This window comes from Chelonia mydas, chromosome 1 (assembly GCF_015237465.2).
Source record: "Chelonia mydas isolate rCheMyd1 chromosome 1, rCheMyd1.pri.v2, whole genome shotgun sequence".
In the NCBI taxonomy this organism is placed as follows: domain Eukaryota; kingdom Metazoa; phylum Chordata; order Testudines; family Cheloniidae; genus Chelonia; species Chelonia mydas.
The window spans coordinates 123,315,275-123,335,788 of NC_057849.1; the positions used below are offsets into that span (position 1 = coordinate 123,315,275).

The window sequence follows — 20,514 nt, forward strand, 5'->3', positions numbered from 1 at the left end:
CTGAAATGGATTCTGTCTCTGTCTCTGCCATAGACTTTCTATTTGATGTTGAGCAAGATTTCATAATGCATACACAAAAGTGGGCCAAATTAGCACTACAAGGGCAACCTTAATTCTGGAATTTCCTAACTTTTAGAATCATAGAATATCAGGGTTGGAAGGGACCTCAGGAGATCATCTAGTCCAACCCCCTGCTCAAATCAGGACCAATCCCCAATTTTTGCCCCAGATCTGTAAATGGCCCCCTCAAGGATTGAACTCACAATCCTGGGTTTAGCAGGCCAATGCTCAAACCACTGAGCTATCCCTCCCCCTTTTATGCTTGACTTTGCAACCTTAATGTTCTTTTATCATAGGGGTTTTTGCAGGTAATCTTTTATACAAGAGATTATACCATATTATTTAATAAAGCTGCAGCTTTTCAAGTTTGGGAATGTTTCTATTTTTGATATAACTGAGTTTATAATGATAACTTTCTATGTAGAATTTATTTTATTTTTTCACATACACTTTATGATGTAGTTATGCTTGCAGAGTCTGATACACAGTTGTTATATGATAGAGAAGTATTTTCAAGGCTCAGATTAGAAATTGAAAGATTCCATGTCTTTCATAGGGCTGTTTTGTTCTCATCTGTTGAAAAAGAACAAGATCATTTTCAATCTCTGGTAACAAGTGACGAGTGCATCCCATTTGTGTCAAGATTATGCCATGGGAACTGACAGTCTGCATCTCATCTTAACCTGACTGTCTTGTGATGTCCCTGCCCCATTGTGTCAAAGGCTCAATGTATGTGTTCCTTTTTATAGTTCAAGTACACCTTGATGGAGAAGAGTAATTTTTTTTAAATTACAGGGGAGGTTTATGCTATAGATTACCTGGATTTTATAAAATGCTAAACTGCAGTTTCAATACTCAGAACGTGAATTTGTTTCAGTATAAAACAAACTATTTATAAAGCATAAATCAAGAATGTTAGCTACATTAATTTCATATGCCAGAGAACAGAACAGAAGTATTCCACATGCCATGTGAATTTTATTTTCCTGGGTAGTACCGGAAAATATTGCCCTATTTTTATGGTGACACTAGAGTTAATGCTTACATTTGCCATTGTTTAAATATTGGATTTAGTTCATTGTAGGCCATTGTGGCTTGGAATGGAAAATCATGTTGCATTATACTATCTTGATAAAACTTGTCACCATAATAGAAAGTGGTAGTTACTCTTCAGTAATCTCAAGGTGTTAAAAAGATGTCTGCCAGGGCTGTGATAAGATGTTCACATCCAATAAAGCCTCACATCTGGGGTGTAAGGATTATATGGGCTACACAGTGTTCCACTAACAGTTTTTGCTGTGATTGCAGATGCATCACCTTTATTGTGGCTAGGAGTATGGCTGATAAACTTAGTCACCAAAAGTTGTTCTGACTGACACCTTGTAGCATAAATTACCTTGGAAGTTTCAGAATGTTCTGGTGTGTGAAAAACAGGACACCATACATAACTTTCCTTCCTTCTGAAATCATATCACTTCTGCAAAGCATTTGCACCCAATTGTAATTTCCACTAAGATCCCTTTACACCACTCTGACCTTGTTAATTACAGTAATGCACACTTTAAAGCCCTCTATGCTGACAGAGTGGAGTAAAGGGCCTTTTGTGTCAGATCTGTTTTATCATCTGCCTGAGGCCTAAGACAACAGATATGTTTATAGTCTTAGTGTGATACTAAAATTGTTCAGATGTGCAAGATCCCACTGTTTGTCAGTGAGGGGGAGGGGAGAAGAAAGGGATGATGCAAGGAGCCTTCTGCTCTGCTACTTATCTCTCCATTCCCCTGCGTGATCATGATTCTGGTGCTACCTTGACTCTTGAGCACAATGTCAATAGTAATTTAGTGGCAATGAACTTTCAGAACAAAGTATTGCTCTGCCTCCTCCCCCATTCATCAGCAGGATAGGGCAGGGAGTTAGAGTACGTGTCGCTTCTCTTCAAAGTTGGTGCAACTGCCTGCTCCCTCAGCCTATCTCCCTACTGTTTCTTACCTCAGTCTGTAGCTTAATGTCACAATCAAACCCAAAGAGCTCCACTAGCGAACAGGATTCAGAAAAGATGCTGTCTCAGGCTTGGCAGTTCAATGGTGAAAGCTTATTAGTACTCCTCAGGGGTCTCCCTAACCATAAGTGCTGGAACTAGCGGTGCCGGGGGGCTGCAGCACTCCCTGGCTTGAACTGGTTTCCATTATATACAGGATTTACAGTTTGGTTCAATGGCTCTCAGCACCTCCACTACACAAACTGTTCCACCACCCATGTTCCTAACAACTACCATACTGCATGACTGGCAATTGTTTGCACACTTACAACTTTTTAAAAACAATTTCTCTAACCTAATTAAACAATATCTGTGAAATTCCCCAATAGCCTTTCTTTATTGTACTGAGAGTTGATTCCATATCCTCTTCTCTCAATGGAGCTACACAGATGTACACCAGCTGTGATCTAGCAACATAAAACAAAAGGTTGACAACTTGTGATCATGAACAATTCTATGCACTTAATTTTTTGCAGAAGTTTCAGTGTTGGCCTCAGAGTACTAGAATATGTGATGAGAGCGCTCTATATTTCTCTTCTATACAAAAAGCTGCATTCTGTGAATGTTAAGACTGCAAAGTCAAGCACTCAGAAGTTAGGAAAGCTCAGAATAAATGCTGTACAACCTTAATTCAGCCCATTTGTCGATATGCATTATAATACAGTCTTCAATTACATGATGACATTCAATTTTTTCTAGGCACTCCCTGTTTCATTCAGTGCATCAGACTGTATCACAGGGATCGGCAACCTTTGGCACACGACCTGTCAGGGAAATCCACTGTCAGGCCCGGATGGTTTGTTTACCTGCAGCGTCTCCAGGTTCAGCCAATCGCAGCTCCCATGGGCCGCAGTTTGCCACTCTAGGCCACTGGGAGCTGCGGGAATTGGCGCGGGCTGAGAGATGTGCTGGCCACCACTTCCCACAGCCCCCATTGGCCTGGAACAGCGAACTGCAGCCAGTGGGAGCTGCGATAGGCCAAACCTGCGGACACTGCAGGTAAACAAACCAGCACGGCCCGCCAGCGGATTACCCTGACTGGCCGTGTGCCAAAGGTTGCCGATCCCTGCTGTATCATTATGTATATACACAAGGAGGCTAAAGTGAGATTGCACGAGCAACTTTAAATTTGGCGTTTCCTAACTTTTGAGCACTTGAATTTACAAACAAAAATGTCATAAAAAGAACGTTCAGGTTGCAATTTTCTAGGTTTTTAAACAAAACTGAAGAAAAAGAAAAAAAGCTAATTTCAGCACCTGGAACCATATGGGTTCCCACAATGGTTCAGTGGCAGGTGTAGAACGATAGCACAGACCTCTGCAATTTGAGGTAACAGTAACTGATAAAGGATGACAACCTACTTTGGCTGTGTAGACCAACCACTAGAAGGAGACACAGCACACATTTTGTCAGTGAGTTTCACTGCTATTTGTTGATGGCAGAGGCATGCTGAAATTCAGGCATCCTGAATTCTACTACAGTTTCCGAGGCGGGAGTTCACCTTAGTGGTACAGACCTAGTCTCCACCTCCACCAGCATCCCTGAGCCATTCTGCCCCAAACTTTCTAGACTGTCCTCATCTCAGTCCTAGTCCTCTACCCTTGGCTCCATGTCTCAGTTCCAGTTTTCCCAGTGCTCAGCCTCCTTGTTTCTTTGTCCCAGTCTTCCACTCACCCCCTCCAAGCCCAGCTTCTCACCAGTCTCCCTTCAAGACATCTCCTCCTGCACCCTACCTAGGCACCAGCCAGGGGATCATTGAGAGTACAGGAGATTCAGTCTCCCTGTGCACAGTTCCTGTGGGTGGCACCACAGCCACCTCTTGCTGCTGAGAGCAGCAATTCCAGAGAAAGTCCTGCTCACATCCCCTGCAGAGCCAAGCTGGAGCATGCTCAGTATAGATGGAATCTTCAGAAAATTTAGCTTCTAAACTCTAACAAGAGAAGAGCAGCTAGTCCTATAGGAAAAAGGGAAGAGTCAATGGAGACTACACCAAATATGAGCCCCAGGAGGATACAGGATGGGTTGAAGAGGATTACAAGGGAGAATAGAAATGGAAAGAACTTGCAGCCAGAGGGAACAGGGGATAGACCGGAGAATCGCACTGTCACCAGTTTCTACGTGATCGGGGACTCCTTACTGAGAAGAATAGACAGGCCTGTAACCAGAGCTGATCCAGAGAATGGAAGGGTGTGCTGTCTTCCAGGTGCTAAGATATGGGATGTGGACCTGAGGTTGAAAAGGATCCTAAAGGAAGCGGGAAAGAATCCACTGATTATCCTTCATGTGGGAACAAATGATACCGGTAGATTCTCACTGGAACGTATCAAGGGAGACTATGCGAGGCTGGGGAAGACGCTTAAGGAAATGGAGGCTCAGGTGATCTTCAGTGGGATTCTTCCCTTTCTTAGAGTTGGGCAACAAAGGTGAGACAAGATTATGACTATCAACAGATAGCTCAGGCAGTGGTGCTATAAGGAGGGCTTTGGGATGTATGGCGACTGGGAGGCATTCATAGACAGAGGACAGTTCTCTCGGGATGGATTTCATCTAGTAGGGAAGGAAATAGACTTCTAGGATGGAGGCTGGCACAACTGATTAAGAGAGCTTTAAACTAGGAATTTGGGGGAAATGGTTGGGAGATATCAAGGTAATCTCCACGTCAGATTTTAGCATTCAGAGGGAAGAAAACAAAGTAAGAAAGGATACAGCCATGGGTAGGAGAATGGACATAAGGAGAAAGGGCAGTGTGGATACCAGTCTAATAGGTCATACTCGCTGTAGAATGTCCATGCATAATTGGGTAAAGAATGTGAGCGAGGCCAAACAGCAAAAATTAAGATGTTTGTACACTAATGCGAGGAGCCTAGGTAACAGAATGGAGGAACTAAAGTTACTGGTGCAGGAAGTGAAACCAGATATTACAGGGATAACAGAAACATGGTGGAATAGTAGTCATGACTGGACTTTAGCTATTGAAGGGTATGTGCTGTTTAGGAAAGACAGAAATAAAGGTAAATGTGGTGGAGTAGCATTGTATATCAAGGATGAGGTAGAATGTAAAGAAATAAGAAGCGATGGAATGGATAAGACAGAGTCTGTCTGGGCAAAAATCATATTGGGGAAGAAACCTACTCGAGCCTCCTCTGTGATAGTGCTTGGGGTGTGCTATAGACTGCCGGGATCTAATTTGGATATGCATAGAGCCCTCTTTAATGTTTTTAATGAAGTAAATACTAATGGAAATTGAATGATCATGGGAGATTTTAACTTCCCAGATATAGACTGGAGGACAAGTGCTAGTAGTAATCATAGGGCTCAGATTTTCCTAGATGCGATAGCTGATGGATTCCTTCATCAACTAGTTGCTGAACCAACTAGAGGGGATGCTATTTTAGATTTGGTTTTGGTGAGTAGTGAGGACCTCATAGAAGAAATGGTTGTAGGGGACAACCTTAGTTCAAGTGATCATGAGCTAATTCAGTTCAAACTGAACGGAAGGATAAACAAAAATAAATCTACGACTAGGGTTTTTGATTTCAAAAGGACTGACTTTCAAAAATTAAGGAAATTAGTTACGGAAGTGGATTGGACTGAAGAATTTATGGATCTAAAGGCAGAGGAGGCCTGGGATTACTTTAAATCAAAGCTGAAGAAGCTACCGGAAGCCTGCATCCCAAGAAAGGGGGAAAAATTCATAGGCAGGAGTTGTAGACCAAGCTGGATGAGCAAGCATCTCAGAGAGGTGATTAAGAAAAAGCAGAAAGCATACAGGGAGTGGAAGATGGGAGGGATCAGCAAGGAAAGCTACCTTATTGAGGCCAGAACATGTAGGGATAAAGTGAGACAGGCTAAAAGTCAAGTAGAATTTGACCTTGCAAAGGGAATGAAAACCAATAGTAAAAGGTTCTATAGCTATATAAATAAGAAGAAAACAAAGAAAGAAGAAGTGGGACTGCTAAACACTGAGGATGGAGTGGAGGTTAAGGATAATCTAGGCATGGCCCAATATCTAAACAAATACTTTGCCTCAGTCTTTAATAAGGCTAATGAGGATCTTAGGGATAATGGTAGCATGACAAATGGGAATGAGGATATGGAGGTAGATATTACCATATCTAAGGTAGAAGCAAAACTCGAACAGCTTAATGGGACTAAATCGGGGGGCCCAGATAATCTTCATCCAAGAATATTAAAGGAATTGGCACATGAAATTGCAAGCCCATTAGCAAGAATTTTTAATGAATCTGTAAACTCAAGGGTTGTACCGTATGACTGGAGAATTGCTAACATAGTTCCTATTTTTAAGAAAGGGAAAAAAAGTGATCTGGGTAACTACAGGCCTGTTAGTTTGACATCTGCAGTATGCAAGGTCTTGGAAAAAATTTTGAAGGAGAAAGTAGTTAAGGACATTTAGGTCAATGGGACAAAATACAACATGGTTTTACAAAAGGTAGATCGTACCAAACCAATCTGATCTCCTTTGAGAAAGTAACAGATTTTTTAGACAAAGGAAACGCAGTGCATCTAATTTACCTAGATTTCAGTAAGGCATTTGATACAGTGCCACATGGGGAATTATTAGTTAAATTGGAAAAGATGGGGTCAATATGAAAATTGAAAGGTGGATAAGGAATTGATTAAAAGGGAGACTACAGCAGGTCATACTGAAAGGTGAACTGTCAGCCTGGAGGGAGGTTACCAGTGGAGTTCCTCTGGTCCCAAAACTGATCCCTATCTTATTTAATCTTTTTATTACTGACCTCGGCACAAAAAAAGGGAGTGTGCTAATAAAGTTTGCGGATGATACAAAGCTGGGAGGTATTGCCAATTTAGAGAAGGACCGGGATATCATACAGGAGGATCTGGATGACCTTGTAAACTGGAGTAATAGTAATAGGATGAAATTTAATAGTGAGAAGTGTAAGGTCATGCATTTAGGGATTAATAACAAGAATTTTAGTTATAAGCTGGGGATGCATCAATTAGAAGTAATGGAGGAGGAGAAGGACCTTTGAGTATTGGTTGACCACAGGATGACTATGAGCCGCCAATGTGATATGGCCATGGAAAAAGCTAATGCGGTCTTGGGACGCATCAGGCGAGGTATTTGCAGTAGAGATAAGGAGGTGTTAGTACCGTTATACAAGGCACTGGTGAGACCTCATCTGGAATACTGTGTGCAGTTCTGGTCTCCCATGTTTAGGAAGGATGAATTCAAACTTGAACAGGTAGAGAGAAGGGCTACTAGGATGATCCGAGGAAAGGAAAACCTGTCTTATGAAAGGACATCAAGGAGCTTGGCTTGTTTAGCCTAACCAAAAGAAGGTTGAGGGGAGATATGATTGCTCTCTATAAATATATCAGAGGGATAAATACCGGAGAGGGAGAGGAATTACTTAAGCTCAGTACCAGTGTGGACACAAGAACAAATGGATATAAACTGGCCATCGGGAAGTTTAGACTTGAAATTAGAGGAAGCTTTCCAACCATCAGAGGAGTGAAGTTCTGGAATAGCCTTTCAAGGAAAGCAGTAGGGGCAAAAGACCTATCTGGCTTCAAGATTAAACTCGATAAGTTTATGGAGGAGACAGTATGATGGGATAACATGATTTTGGCAATTAATTTATCTTTAACTATTCATGGTAAATAGGCCCAATGGCCTGTGATGGGATGTTAGAGGGGGTGGGATCTGAGTTACTACAGAGAATTCTTTCCTGGGTATCTGGCTGGTGAATCTTGCCCACATGCTCAGGGTTCAGCTGATCGCCATATTTGGGGTCGGGAAGGAATTTTCCTCCAGGGCAGATTGGAAGAGGCCCCGGGGGTTTTTCGCCTTTCTCTGTAGCATGAGGCATGGGTCACTTACTGGAGGATTCTCTGCACCTTGAAGTCTTTAAACCATGATTTGAGGACTTCAATAGCTCAGATATAGGTGAGAGGTTTATTGCAGGAGTGGGTGGGTGAGATTCTGTGGCCTGCATTGTGCAGGAGGTCAGACTAGATGATCATTATGGTGCCTTCTGACCTTAATATCTGTGAGTCTATGAGTAAGTCTCTGTTGAGCATTCACAAACTGGGTTTTTTCAGAGGTTTATAACTTAATCAAATTAGGGTGTGGTTTTTTACCCTCACAAAAATAGCAAAAGACACATCCCTGATGGCATAGAGGCCCTCTCTTCCCAAGCCAAATTTCAAGTCCCTGCTCCAATCACACAGGCACAAGAACTTTTCAACCATACAGTTTTAAGGACAAACTAATGCATTTTCCCAGCCTCATTCTGAGGAATGTGAACCATTTTTGGTTAGACTCTAAGGTGCCACAAGTCCTCCTTTTCTTTTTGCGAATACAGACTAACATGGCTGTTACTCTGAAACCTGTCATTTTTGTTAAAAATTTCTAAAAACCTGAGTCAGACACCAGCATGGGAAATTTCAGATGAAATGCTTAAAGTTTTGCAAAGTTATAAACAACTGAAAGCCGGGTTTTTATAATGGAAAATGTCAGGCAACCTTAACTATAGGTGTTGCTACCTGCACATCATAATTAGTTTATAGATCAGATGTTGATAATATGGAATCAGTACAACTTGCTGAAATGGCTTCCTCTTTGCAGCTCTTAGAAGTGGATTACCTTATCAACATGGGTAATTAAATTCTGCCTGCCCACTGCAGTTTCTACTGATTTTGGAAAGCTAACTTCAGATCCTGGTTGGTTGATAAAATTAATAGTATTGACATAAATACTTAGATTTCTGCAAGGCATTTGACCTGGTCACATGACATTTTGATTACAAAGCTAGAATAATAGAAAATTAACCTGGCACACATTAAATGGATTCAAAGCTTACTAACTGATAGGTCTCAAAATGTAACTGCAAAGGGGGAAATCATCATTGAGTGGGTCTTTTTCCAGTCGGGTCCCACAGGGATCAGTTCTTGGGCCTATGCTATTTAACATATATATCAATGACCTGGAAGAAACCATAAAATATCACTGATGAAGTTTTCAAATGACACAAAAATTGGGGAAGTATAAATAATGAAGAGGACAGCTCACGGATTCAGAGCAATTTGCATTGTTTGGTAAACTGGGTGCACTCAAGCAATATGCATTTTAATATGGCTAAATACAAATGTATACAAATAAGAAAAAAGAATGTAGGTCACACTTACACAATGGGGGACTCTATCCTGGGAAGCAGTGACTCTGAAAAAAGTTGGGAGTCATGGTAGATAATCAGCTGAGCATGAGCTCCCACTGTGACACTGTGGCCAAAACAGCTAATGTAATCCTGGATGCACAAACAGGGAAATCTCACAAAGACATAGGTTATTTTACTTCTGTATTTGACACCTGTGGATATACTGGAATACTATGCCCTGTTCTGGTGCCCACAATTCAAGAAGTATGTTGAGAAATTGGAGAGGCTTCAGAGAAGAGCTGTGAGAATGATTAAAGGATTAGAAAACAGGCTTTATAGTGATAGATTCCAGGAGCCCAGTCTATGCATCTTAACAAAGAGAAGGTTAAGGGGTTACCTGATTACAGTCCAAAAGTGTCTACATGAGGAACAAATATTTAACAATGGGCTCTTTAATTTAGCAGAGAAAGGTATAAGATGATCCAATGGAAGCTGAAGCTAAGCAAGTTCAGACTGGAAATAAGGTGTGCATTTTTTAAACAATAAGAGTAAGTAACCATTGGCACAATTTACCAAGAGTTATGGCGAATTCTCCATCACTGACAATTTTTAAATCAAGACTGGATTTGTTAAAAAAAGACATCCTCTAGGAATTATTTTCGAGAAGTTCTATGGTCTGTGTTATACAGGAGACCGGACTTGGTGATCACGGTGCTCCCTTCTGACTTGAAATCTCTGAATCCTACACGGTTGTATAACAGTTATTGCTTTTCACCCCAGAGTTTGTAGTGCCATGGGGAGGGTAAGAGTCTCTATCTCCAGTGTCCACTGAGGCATGCTGTGGCCCACCAGCTAATTGTCCCTTCAGTCTTGTCCTCTTCTGAGTGGGATTGAGGGGCTCAGCTCCAAAATGTTCTATAACAAAACATAGAAACATAAATCAATATTAAGACATCCCCCAGTCTTCCAGAGGACATTCCTGCCCTTTCCTTCAGGTTATTGCTTGGATCCCTAACAGTCTCTGATTCATGCATTGCTCACTCTTTGAGGTCAGTGTAATTGTCTTTTTTCAACTGAATGTTGCATAATATTTATAGAACTATCTCAGTTGTGCAATAGGCCTGATTGTGCCTTGTCCCAGTCACAGGAAAAAGAGCATGCCGGAGGGCATTGCAATAACCATTCTTAGTATTCTGCCAGATCCATCACTTTAAATACAAGTGCGTTTCCCTTGTATTTCATTTACATTGTGTTTACAAGATGTACATTTAACTAGCATTGGGTTCAAAATGAAGCATTGAATCAAGTGATTATGTAAAGGAGGAGGGAACAACTATGCTAGCTAGACTACAGAAGTAACTATGGGGCAGGGATCATCTCTTCCTTTGGTTTTGTACTGCACCTAGCACAAAAACATTCCAATCCTGACCAGGGCCTCCAGGAACTACTGTAATATGACGATTAACTAATACCTGTCTTAAGCACTGGGTATGCTTGGTGTGACCTAGAAGTGTCCAGGAGCCAGGACTGATTCAGATTGAGCCAGGTGGTTAGGCCATTGAAGTGCCTTCTGACATACCTGACTCCTGAGTGCTCATTAGACATTTCAGGGTCTTTCACTGGTTTTGTTAAGTTGTACATGTTGATCAACTAAAGACAACTAAAAGAGTACAGTACAATACTGGCACCATATTCTGCCATGAAGATGCAGATGAAACTCAATGACTCCAGTGGGGATCTTGCATGTATAATGATTTCAGGTTTGGACCTTGGAACAATAATGGAAAAATATACCTTCCTTTTAATTCTCATCTTTCTTCCTCTGGCACTGATGTCAGGAGCACTCAGACAAAAACATAGGCCACAGGTGACTCTTTGTCTGAATGTTTGTCATCACGCAGTTTTTCTTTCAGTGCTGCCATCTGGATCCTTTAGCAGTTCCACAGGCAATCATGTTGTTGGCTCTAGGGCTGCCTCTGGGACTCTCAAGTGGCTAAGATGCCTTGTCATCTCAGATGTCATTTATCTCTTGACTTTACTTTGATCTTCAGGAATTTGTGCAAAATTATCTGCTGGAGGAAAAAATGTTTTTGTAACTTTCCACTCTGGTATGTGCATGAAGGATTTTTAAAGGAAGAAAATGGGGCTCGGTCCCTCTATCTACACTTTGTTATATTGTACATATTGTACTGTGTTCGGTAAATATGTTTTTAACATATAAATAAGACAACACATCCATCCCCAATCTCTGTGTACATATTTGTAACCCCTTATTTGTTGTATGATACAGAACCTTTATGTTGTTTTGACATTGTCTAACGGGTGCCAGGACTGACACCATCCAGAAATACTGAAATGTTACTCCACTCCCATTTGTTTTTAATAGGGCATTCACATTTTTCCAATAAGGAGAAAATTGTATCATTGCCACTGGCAAACATCTGTGTTCCTGATATGTCTAATGCTATCTCTAATTTGTTCTGTGAAACAAACTCAAGTTTTCCCCTTTATATCTTCAAAGTCATGTGTGAGGTTTTAGCATGCTATTCCCTTACAGTTAAAGGAAATCATATAGCTAAACACGGGCTTAGTGCTTTAAGTATTTGAAAGGCAAAATTAGAAAGTAAGTTGAGGTTAGGACAAACAAAATGGCATGATTCTCTGTAAACCAATGTTTAAACCAAAATATTTGTATGTATTAATTTTCTTGACACTTTAGCTTACGTGCGCGTGTGTGTGTGTGTTGAGCCCATTTTGGGTTTACACCATGGAGTTTCTGGGGGTTATGGTTCACTGGACCTTTCTGCTTACCACTCCCAATGGATGATCCTAACTGTAACAAAGATGATACTGCAAAAGGAGGTGCTGTGAGTTTTCCCCAAGTTAAACTTGTTCCTTTTCTTGAGAGAAGGAAATGCAAGTGATAGAAACATGCTGAATTTCGAGCTGGTATAAAGGAATGGTTTCTAACCTAAGTTCAAAAGCAGATCCTCAGCCAGTGGCATTGAAACAATTTGTATATTGGGGTTGCTGAAAGCCATTGAACAAAACTATAAATTCTGTATATGATGGAAACTACTTCAGGTCAGCACCCTTAGTTCCAGCACCCCTTTCCTCAGCTGATGTACATTGTCATAATTCCATTGACTTCAATGAAGATATGACAATTTACATCTCCTGAGGATCTGCCTCATTTTTAGAGAGACAAGTGGGTGAGGTAATATATTTTATTTGACCAACTTCTGTTGGCGAGAGAGACAAGCTTTCGAGCTTTCACAGAGCTCTTCTTCAGGTCTGGCAAATGTACTCACTATTTTGTAGATTAATCATATTTTTTATTTTTCTACTGTAATGCAGCTCCTACAGTGCAAAAGGGCAGTCAGGCTGTCTTAAATGGCTTCAACAGACGCATGATGTCAGCTAGCCAGAGTTGGGTTATATAGTCATTGATTTGGCATCAGATCTTGATTATTCCCAGGACATCTTCACAGGTAGCCATGGCCTCCTGTAGAATTCTGGGATCCACAGGATTCTAAAGGTGGAACTACTGCTCATTCCAAGCCAGGCCCAAGCAAAATATTTTAGGGAGACTGTCCATGGGATCTAAACAGATTTTTTTTCCTTTCATGTGTATGATAAAGGTAAGATGAGGTCTACTGAAATAAAGGTAATTTTATCTACCCAGTAAACATATTTATTGAAAATTCTGCAAAATACAATGGATAAAACTGTTGATGTCTGATGATCCTTTCTCCCATTGGAGGTTTCATACCTAACATGACCACCACACAGAACAAATTAATATATTTTTGTAAATTTTAACCCTCTCATGCATTATCAAGGCACTTTAGTGGTTGAAATCTGATAAAAACAAAGAGAGAGGTCAAATTTAGACCACATTTAAAATTATTTTTTTATTCAGTGGCTCTTTAACAAGGTTTTGTCTGATCTGGCATCAGACTTCACTGCCTCCTCAATTTCCCCCAGCTGGTTGACTCTTGTGTTTTTAAACAATTTAGCCTTTCAGCCCTTTCGGGGGTGTAGATAAAAAGTCTAACAAAACAAACCAGATATCCAGCAGCCTCATACTATGTCTTCCCCTGTTTGAGCAGAGTGTTCACTTCCAGGGACACACAATATTTTCATTCCTGCTGGTCCATAATTCCTCTTCTTACCCCTCCTGGGCTGAACAATCTATTTGCATATTGGTGCAGGCATCACAGAAGGGGAATTTCCTTCCCTCCTTGCTGGAAGTCCCAGCCTAGACCATTCCTTGACTTTAGCAAAGCTTTTGATACGGTCTCCCACAGTATTCTTGCCAGCAAGTTAAAGAAGTATGGGCTGGATGTATGGAAGATAAGGTGGATAGAAAGCTGGCTAGATTTTCGGGCTCAACGGATAGTGATTAATGGCTCCATGTCTAGCTGGCAGCTGGTATCAAGAGGAGTGCCCCAAGCGTTGGTCCTGGGGCCAGTTTTGTTCAATATCTTCATCAATAATCTGGAAGATGGCGTGGACTGCGCTCTCAGCAAGTTTGCAGACGACACTAAACTGGGAGGAGTGGTACATATGCTGAAGGGTAGGGATAGGGTACAGAGGGACTTAGATAAATTAGAGGATTGGGCCAAAAGAAATCTGAGGTTCAACAAAGACAAGTGCAGAGTCCTGCACTTAGGACGGAAGAATCCCATGCACTGCTACAGACTAGGAACCGAATGGCTAGGCAGCAATTCTGCAGAAAAGGACCTAAGAGTTACAGTGAACGAGAAGCTGGATTTGAGTCAACCTTGTGCCCTTGTTGCCAAGAAGGCTAATGGCATTTTGGGCTGTATAAGTAGGGGCATTGCCAGCAGATCGAGGGACGTGATCGTTCCCCTCTATTCGACATTGATGCGGCCTCATCTGGAGTACTGTGTCCAGTTTTGGGCCCCACACTACAAGAAGGATGTGGAAAAATTGGAAAGCGTCCAACAAAAATGATTAGGGGACTGGAACACATGACTCATGAGGAGAGGCTGAGGGAACTGGGATTGTTTAGTCTGCAGACGAGAAGAAGGAGGGGGGATTTGATAGTTGCTTTCAACTATCTGAAAGGAGGTTTCAAAGAGGATATATCTAGACTGTTCTCAGGGGTAGCAGATGACAGAACGAGGAGTAATGGTCTCAAGTTTCAGTGGGGGAGGTTTAGGCTGGATATTAGGAAAAACTTTTTCACTAGGAGGGTGGTGAAGCACTGGAATGCGATACCTAGGGAGGTGGTGGAATCTCCTTCCTTTGAGGTTTTTAAAGTCAGTCTTGACAAAACCCTGGCTGGGATGATTTAGTTGGGGATTGGTCCTGCTTTGAGCAGGGGGTTGGGCTAGATGACCTCCTGAGGTCCCTTCCAACCCTAATATTCTGTGATTCTATGATTAGCAACTGTGAGTGTCAATTCCCTTCAACACCCATCAGCACTATCCTGTTCAGGCTACTTTCTTCTAGAAATACCCTTCTAATTTCTTTTGTATCAGTGCTCTTTCAACTACCCTTGTATCACTCTTGGTGTGGGGGAGGTGATGTATCATGGGGGATGGAGTCCAACTGGGGAGTCTGGCACATGGAACAGAATGGGGATATGAGACAAATGAACTACAACTCCCAGGATACACCATGATGGCTTCTTGACCAACATATTTCTGTTTGCACCTGGAAAAAAAAAGATTTTGGGGTGTTTGGTTTATTGATAAAAAATTAAAAATTTCCACAGAGAGCAGATGTTTAGTTGCAAATCCAATTTTCCTTTGAAAAACAGTTTTAATGGTAAATGTTCAACCAGCCCTAATTCTAACTCAGAAGGAACATAGAAATCAGTTGCCAGTCATTGAAAAGTGGAAAGAAACTCTATAATATAGATTTGCTATCTACACACACATATATTCACCCACCCAAGTGAGTGTATTCTTGTGCATGTATATGTAAACTACATATATAAAATACAAAGATTAAAGTTATGACAACCTTGCTATAATTTTTATGCTTTATTATTTACATACAAAATAAGCCTGGTCAATTTGGATTGGGATCTGTATTGAGAAATCTTTTTTATCCTAGGTACTTTGTACACTTTCTAATTAAACTTAGTAAAAACTTTAATACAAAACAAAGAACAAAAGAAAATCTTCCATGATGTTTGAATTAAATAATGGCGATACTAATATATCATACCAAAGTGAACTAATGATTTCTAGGGGGAAGGGGAAGACCATCATTTAGAGGAGTAATTTGCAAGTCATATGGGAGTGTTTCATCGCTTCATGCGAAAAGGTTAGGACTGTGTTAATTTCAAGCAGAGACAATCACATAATTAATTTTCCCAGAAGGAAAACAAGGTTCATAGTACAGTGTTAGTGCCATACAATGTCCTCTCACATCTGAATTTATAATTCATAATTGTTATAATTACAGGGTCAGCTCAGAAACTCTCTGTCATTGCTAAGTAAAACTTAACAAGATAGCACTTTTTCATTTTTCCAAGTGCTATTCAATACAATGTTTCCTGATCTTAGGTTCTGTTCTTTCCATCTGGACAATATTTGCATCTAGCACTGCTCATACATCCTTTGTTAGAGCATAAGTGCTAAAATTTTCAAAAAAATTTACAGAATTATCCCAGAAGCTGGGGTTCTGAGGGCTGCCCAGGAAGAGGGAGGTGTTTGCGTAGGGAATTTTAGAGGATTTTAAAAAGCTATCTCCATTCTCAGGGTTACAAAATGTTGATGGCTCAGCTAAAAATTTGAACTAATTGAAGGGGGACAACCATTCCTTTCCGAATAGCCTCACCCCCAAATAATGAATCCCACTTACCTGCAGTTGCCTTCTTTTGGGAGACCCGGATGCCGGCAGTTCCCACACATATTCACACAAATTTGGGGAGAAGCAGCAGGCCTATTATCCTTTGTTCCTTCATTTCCCCTCATTTTCTCCTTTTGTGTTCCTATTAATGAGAAATCACTTCCCCAAAATTAATTCTGTCCCCATCCTCCCTTCTCCCCAGAGTCCCCATTTATTTAGTACAATAACTGCCCTGCTACAGGCAGGAATTCTGAGTATTAATAAAGCTGCTCCCCTCTACTGTAATTCCCACCAACTTCTTAGGACCCTGCCACAGCCACTGCTGACTGCACAGTGCCCCCAGGGACAGAGAATCAGTTGGTCTCTCCCTTTCTCATGCCCTTGGATGTCAGGTCCATTTGTGAAAAGCTGGGACTGTTTGCAGCTGTGCCCTAGCTGTGGCAATGTTAGATTGGCCATGTTGAATTCTAGCTATACTTTTTTCAGTTATCAGTTTCAAGGTGGTTCACATGATCCACAGCCGTAGACTCACCAACGTCACATTATTTTTGTATGTGCTATTTTCTTAACAAGAGTTCTTTTTTGCATTTTCAAAAATGTACGTCTGAGAGTTCTTTGAAGTCTGAATCCTTTCCTCAAATCCCCAGACTGCCCTAAATGAAACAACTTGCAAAGTGTAAACAGAGAGATAAGTAAAGATGCTCGTCTTCTGAGGAACAAAGCTGTGAGGCAATTCAAGCTGGAGGATATTACAATTTGAGAGTCATTCTGTATTCTCTCTCTTGTGCAGACAGATTAATATTTCTTCTTCTTCATTAGTTTTGCCATAATCTAAACCGTAAGGGAAAGCCCTGTTTTTCTGTGGGGAACAAATAAAAGTTCAGAACAGATACCGTTGTACAGCTCTGACTGGCCAGATTTTCAAAAGAGCTCCTCTGCCATTTCGGTACTTAAATGAAATGGGCAGATTTTAACAAGTGTTTAGTGCTCAGCATCCCCCACTGAGAACAATAGGCACTTTGGGGTGCTGAGCACTTGTGAAAATCTGGCCGCTTCTTTCAAGTATCTAAGGGTACATCTACAATGGGGAAAAAAAACCTGTGGCAGTGAGTCTGAGCCTCGGTCAATGGACTTGGGCTCACACTGTGGGGTGAAAAATAGCTGTATATCTATTCCCACTCAGGCTGGTGCCTGGCCTCAGAGACCTGGCAAGGCAGGAGGGTCGCAGAGACCAGGCTGCAGCCCCAGCAGGGACATCTACACTGCTATTTGTCACCCCGATAGCACAAGCCCCACAAGCCTGAGTCAGTTGACCTGGGCTCTGAGTCTTTCTATTGACTTCAATGAGCTTTGGACCAGGCCTGTAATTGAACCTGAGCTCTTCTTGCCCAGTTTTACATCTGTCAGCTGACCATCAGCAATTGGATACTGGGAGGATTCCTCCCAGATGCTGCACCAACAGACACAGAAAGAGCAACTCACCCTTCTCGCTAAGATTACTTATTGTCTCCCTTCTACCAGACACTGAGTGACCACAGGCCTAATGCAAACCCAGTTCAAGTAATTGAAAATATTCCCAATGCCTTCAATAGGCTTTGGACCAGCTGAGATATTTAGCCTTATCCCCTACTCTGTGTTATTTACAATGGTACCGACACATAGAAAGAAAAGAAGGAAAAGAAGGAAGGCTAAAGATGTTTAGCTTGGAATTTGATTGGAAAATCAGATGGCATAATGCTGAGTGACTTCTACACGTTATAAGAGACTTGGTTCTTCGTTCTATCTACATCAAGTCTAATGACAGTCAGGTTTAGTGGAAGTTGAGAAGAATGAAGAAAGGGCCCTTTGTTCTATTCTATATCTTCATGCGATAGGGTGCTCTTTTGCCGGAGAGTACCAGTAGTTAACAGTAACAGCAGACAGTGAGTAGGGGCAAAAGCATGCCCCTTTAACTCAGCCCTGGGTGAAGTTACACAGCCTGAAGGAACAGGATCCATGTCAATGCTCATTAACTTTGTCCTTTGTGATCGCATCTTTTCCCATATGTATTAGTCGGCTATGTCAGTGGGTTGGGAAGATAAGACTTCACTGAGATAGCAGCCACATAAAAAGGATGACAAACTGCAATGACAAGACAGTATTGGTAACTTGGGAAAGAGTCAAATAAAATCTGTGCAGAAAACAGTTCAGAGAGCAGTTCTGCTTAGAGCTGTTAGCACCGCAAAACGACCTCACTCATCAGATTTTTATACCAGCAAGTGCCGACAGGGCTATGTTATGTGCTGTAGGCATTGGGCAGGTTCCCATGCTGAATCAAGAAGGGGGCAGAGGGGAAGAGGGAAGACTGAGGTGGATTATCTGCCACAGCTACATCTGCTGTCTGATCTCAGGCTCCCAAATAACTGACCCATTTTACGAAAAAAAGGTATAATCAAAATGGAAATGGGAAACATGACAGTATTTGACAAATTAATGGTGCTGTAGCTTTGAAATGGTTGAGAAAAGGAAAAACTCACAAGTGACAGAGCTAGTGTTGGCCTGTGCTTGCAATGGTATGGCGCAACACATGACTGTAAAAATTATAATTGGCATCCAACAACCAATCAGCTGCCATTCCCTAAAACCCCCCATAACTCAACTGCTGTGTTAGTGGAATTGCTTTTAATTTCTCTTTCTTCTTCCCCACCTAATACACTTTGAAACGATCATTTTAGTCAAATTTAAAAATAAATGACATCACAGTAATACTTCTCTCTCCATCAGAGAAAATAAAATAGAAAATGGCATAGACAAACTGTGGAGGAACTGGAGTGGTTGACTGCAGTGCTGCTTTAATTAATAAATGCCTTGCCTTGCCAGGCACAATGTGATAGATATTGATCCTGGAAAGAAATAGAACGGTCCTGTGAAAAATACAGTGCTAATTAATGCTGCAGACATGTCTAAGATAGCACTTAGCTGGGGGAGGGAAGGGGGAGGTTTGGAAGAGGACAGGTGGTTGTGTTTTGTTTACTGCTTTTATTCTGGTCATTGTTTACTGTGAATTTTACTGTCTAAAATGGAAGGCTGGGGGGAGGTTTCTGTGTCTGTTACAGCGATGCAGGGGTTACAATAATTCTGCCCTATCTACAGTACATTCAGCAACCAGGCTCACTCACTTTGAGTAAAGGTCAGCCTAGTATAGAAGGTCCACATAAGGCCGTGAGTGCCACTTGATCAAGTCTAAAGCCTGAGTAAAGGGTTTTAGGGAGCTTCAAGTGGTGCGCTGGGCCTTGCACATACTCTTTACTTTAGAATGAATTTCATTATTACATGGGGCTTAACTGGTATGTATTATGGTCTTGTGCAGCCCTCTCTATACTGAGGGTTAAATTGGGCCCTCACAAGGTCCTATACACCTCAGTTCTTTTCTAGTCCACACCATATAGGTCTTCAGATAACACCGTAAGGAGGGCAGTATGAACATCTTCCAATAGTGCATTAACTGATCTGACTGGAGCTGGGTGGGAAACAGGTTTCTCATCTCATGAATATTTTTGAGAGTTTGATTTTTTTTCCATTTACAATCAGGATGAAAAATCAAAATCTTGGAAATATTTGCAAACAGAAAAACTGGACAAAAAATAGTTTGGGTCAAACAAAACATATTTAATCATTTAAAAACATTTCAGGTCAATTTCAGCCTTTTTCCTGTAACCTTTTTTTTGTTGGTCTAATTGGCTTAAATTGCTAAATGAAAAGTCATTTTGAACTGGCAAGCCAGAATTTTCCATTTTGAACATATTAAAACAAAACATTTTGAAAATTTCAAAAAAAATTTCTCAATATTTTTTTGGGTTGGGAAATTTGTTGAACCCCGCCCAGTTTGGCGAACAGTTTTGGTTTTGACAAATTGGCATTTTTCAATGAAGAAACAATTAATCAAAAATTCCCAACTGGCTCTAGCTGTAACTAATATCTGTCAGTATTGGTTTGTTTTCTCTCATGTGGAAGGCAAGTGGTGCATAGGGCCTCAAGCAGGACTTATGTTCTGAGGTGAGTTGCACCCTTTCCTGGTATATAATCATTCCCTTCCTTTTTCTCATTTTTTATTTTATCTACTGTTGCTTTATAAAAGCAATTGTTTTATTACAAAATTAAGGATTCAGTTGTGCATCCCTTAATCACAACTCGTGTGAAGAGTGCTGTTTGTGAGGGTTAAGGTCACAGAACTAAGACCCAGATTCCAAAGGTCCCATTGATTTCACTGGGAATTAAGCACCTAAATCCCTGTGAAGCTCTGGACCTACATCCTTAAAATCTGCATTACTGAAACCTTAAAGTTGCACAATTTTAGCCACATAGTGGGGTGGGGGAGTAAATATTTTCCTGGTGTAATTTCACTGAAATCATCAACATGGATGAATTTGGACCAAGAACTGCAAAAACTGAAGTGCAGTTCTG

At 41.1% G+C, this 20,514-nt stretch overlaps 1 long non-coding RNA gene across 1 annotated transcript; it reads right to left on the bottom strand.

Annotated features, from left to right (window-relative positions):
- Positions 1 to 9,838: 9,838 nt before the first annotated feature.
- LOC122462107 lies at positions 9,839 to 16,307 on the bottom strand. Its single transcript, XR_006284462.1, has 3 exons — positions 16,084 to 16,307; positions 11,035 to 11,312; positions 9,839 to 10,155 (listed from the first exon to the last, which is right to left on the bottom strand). It is a non-coding gene; the product is annotated as an uncharacterized LOC122462107 (long non-coding RNA).
- Positions 16,308 to 20,514: the final 4,207 nt, after the last annotated feature.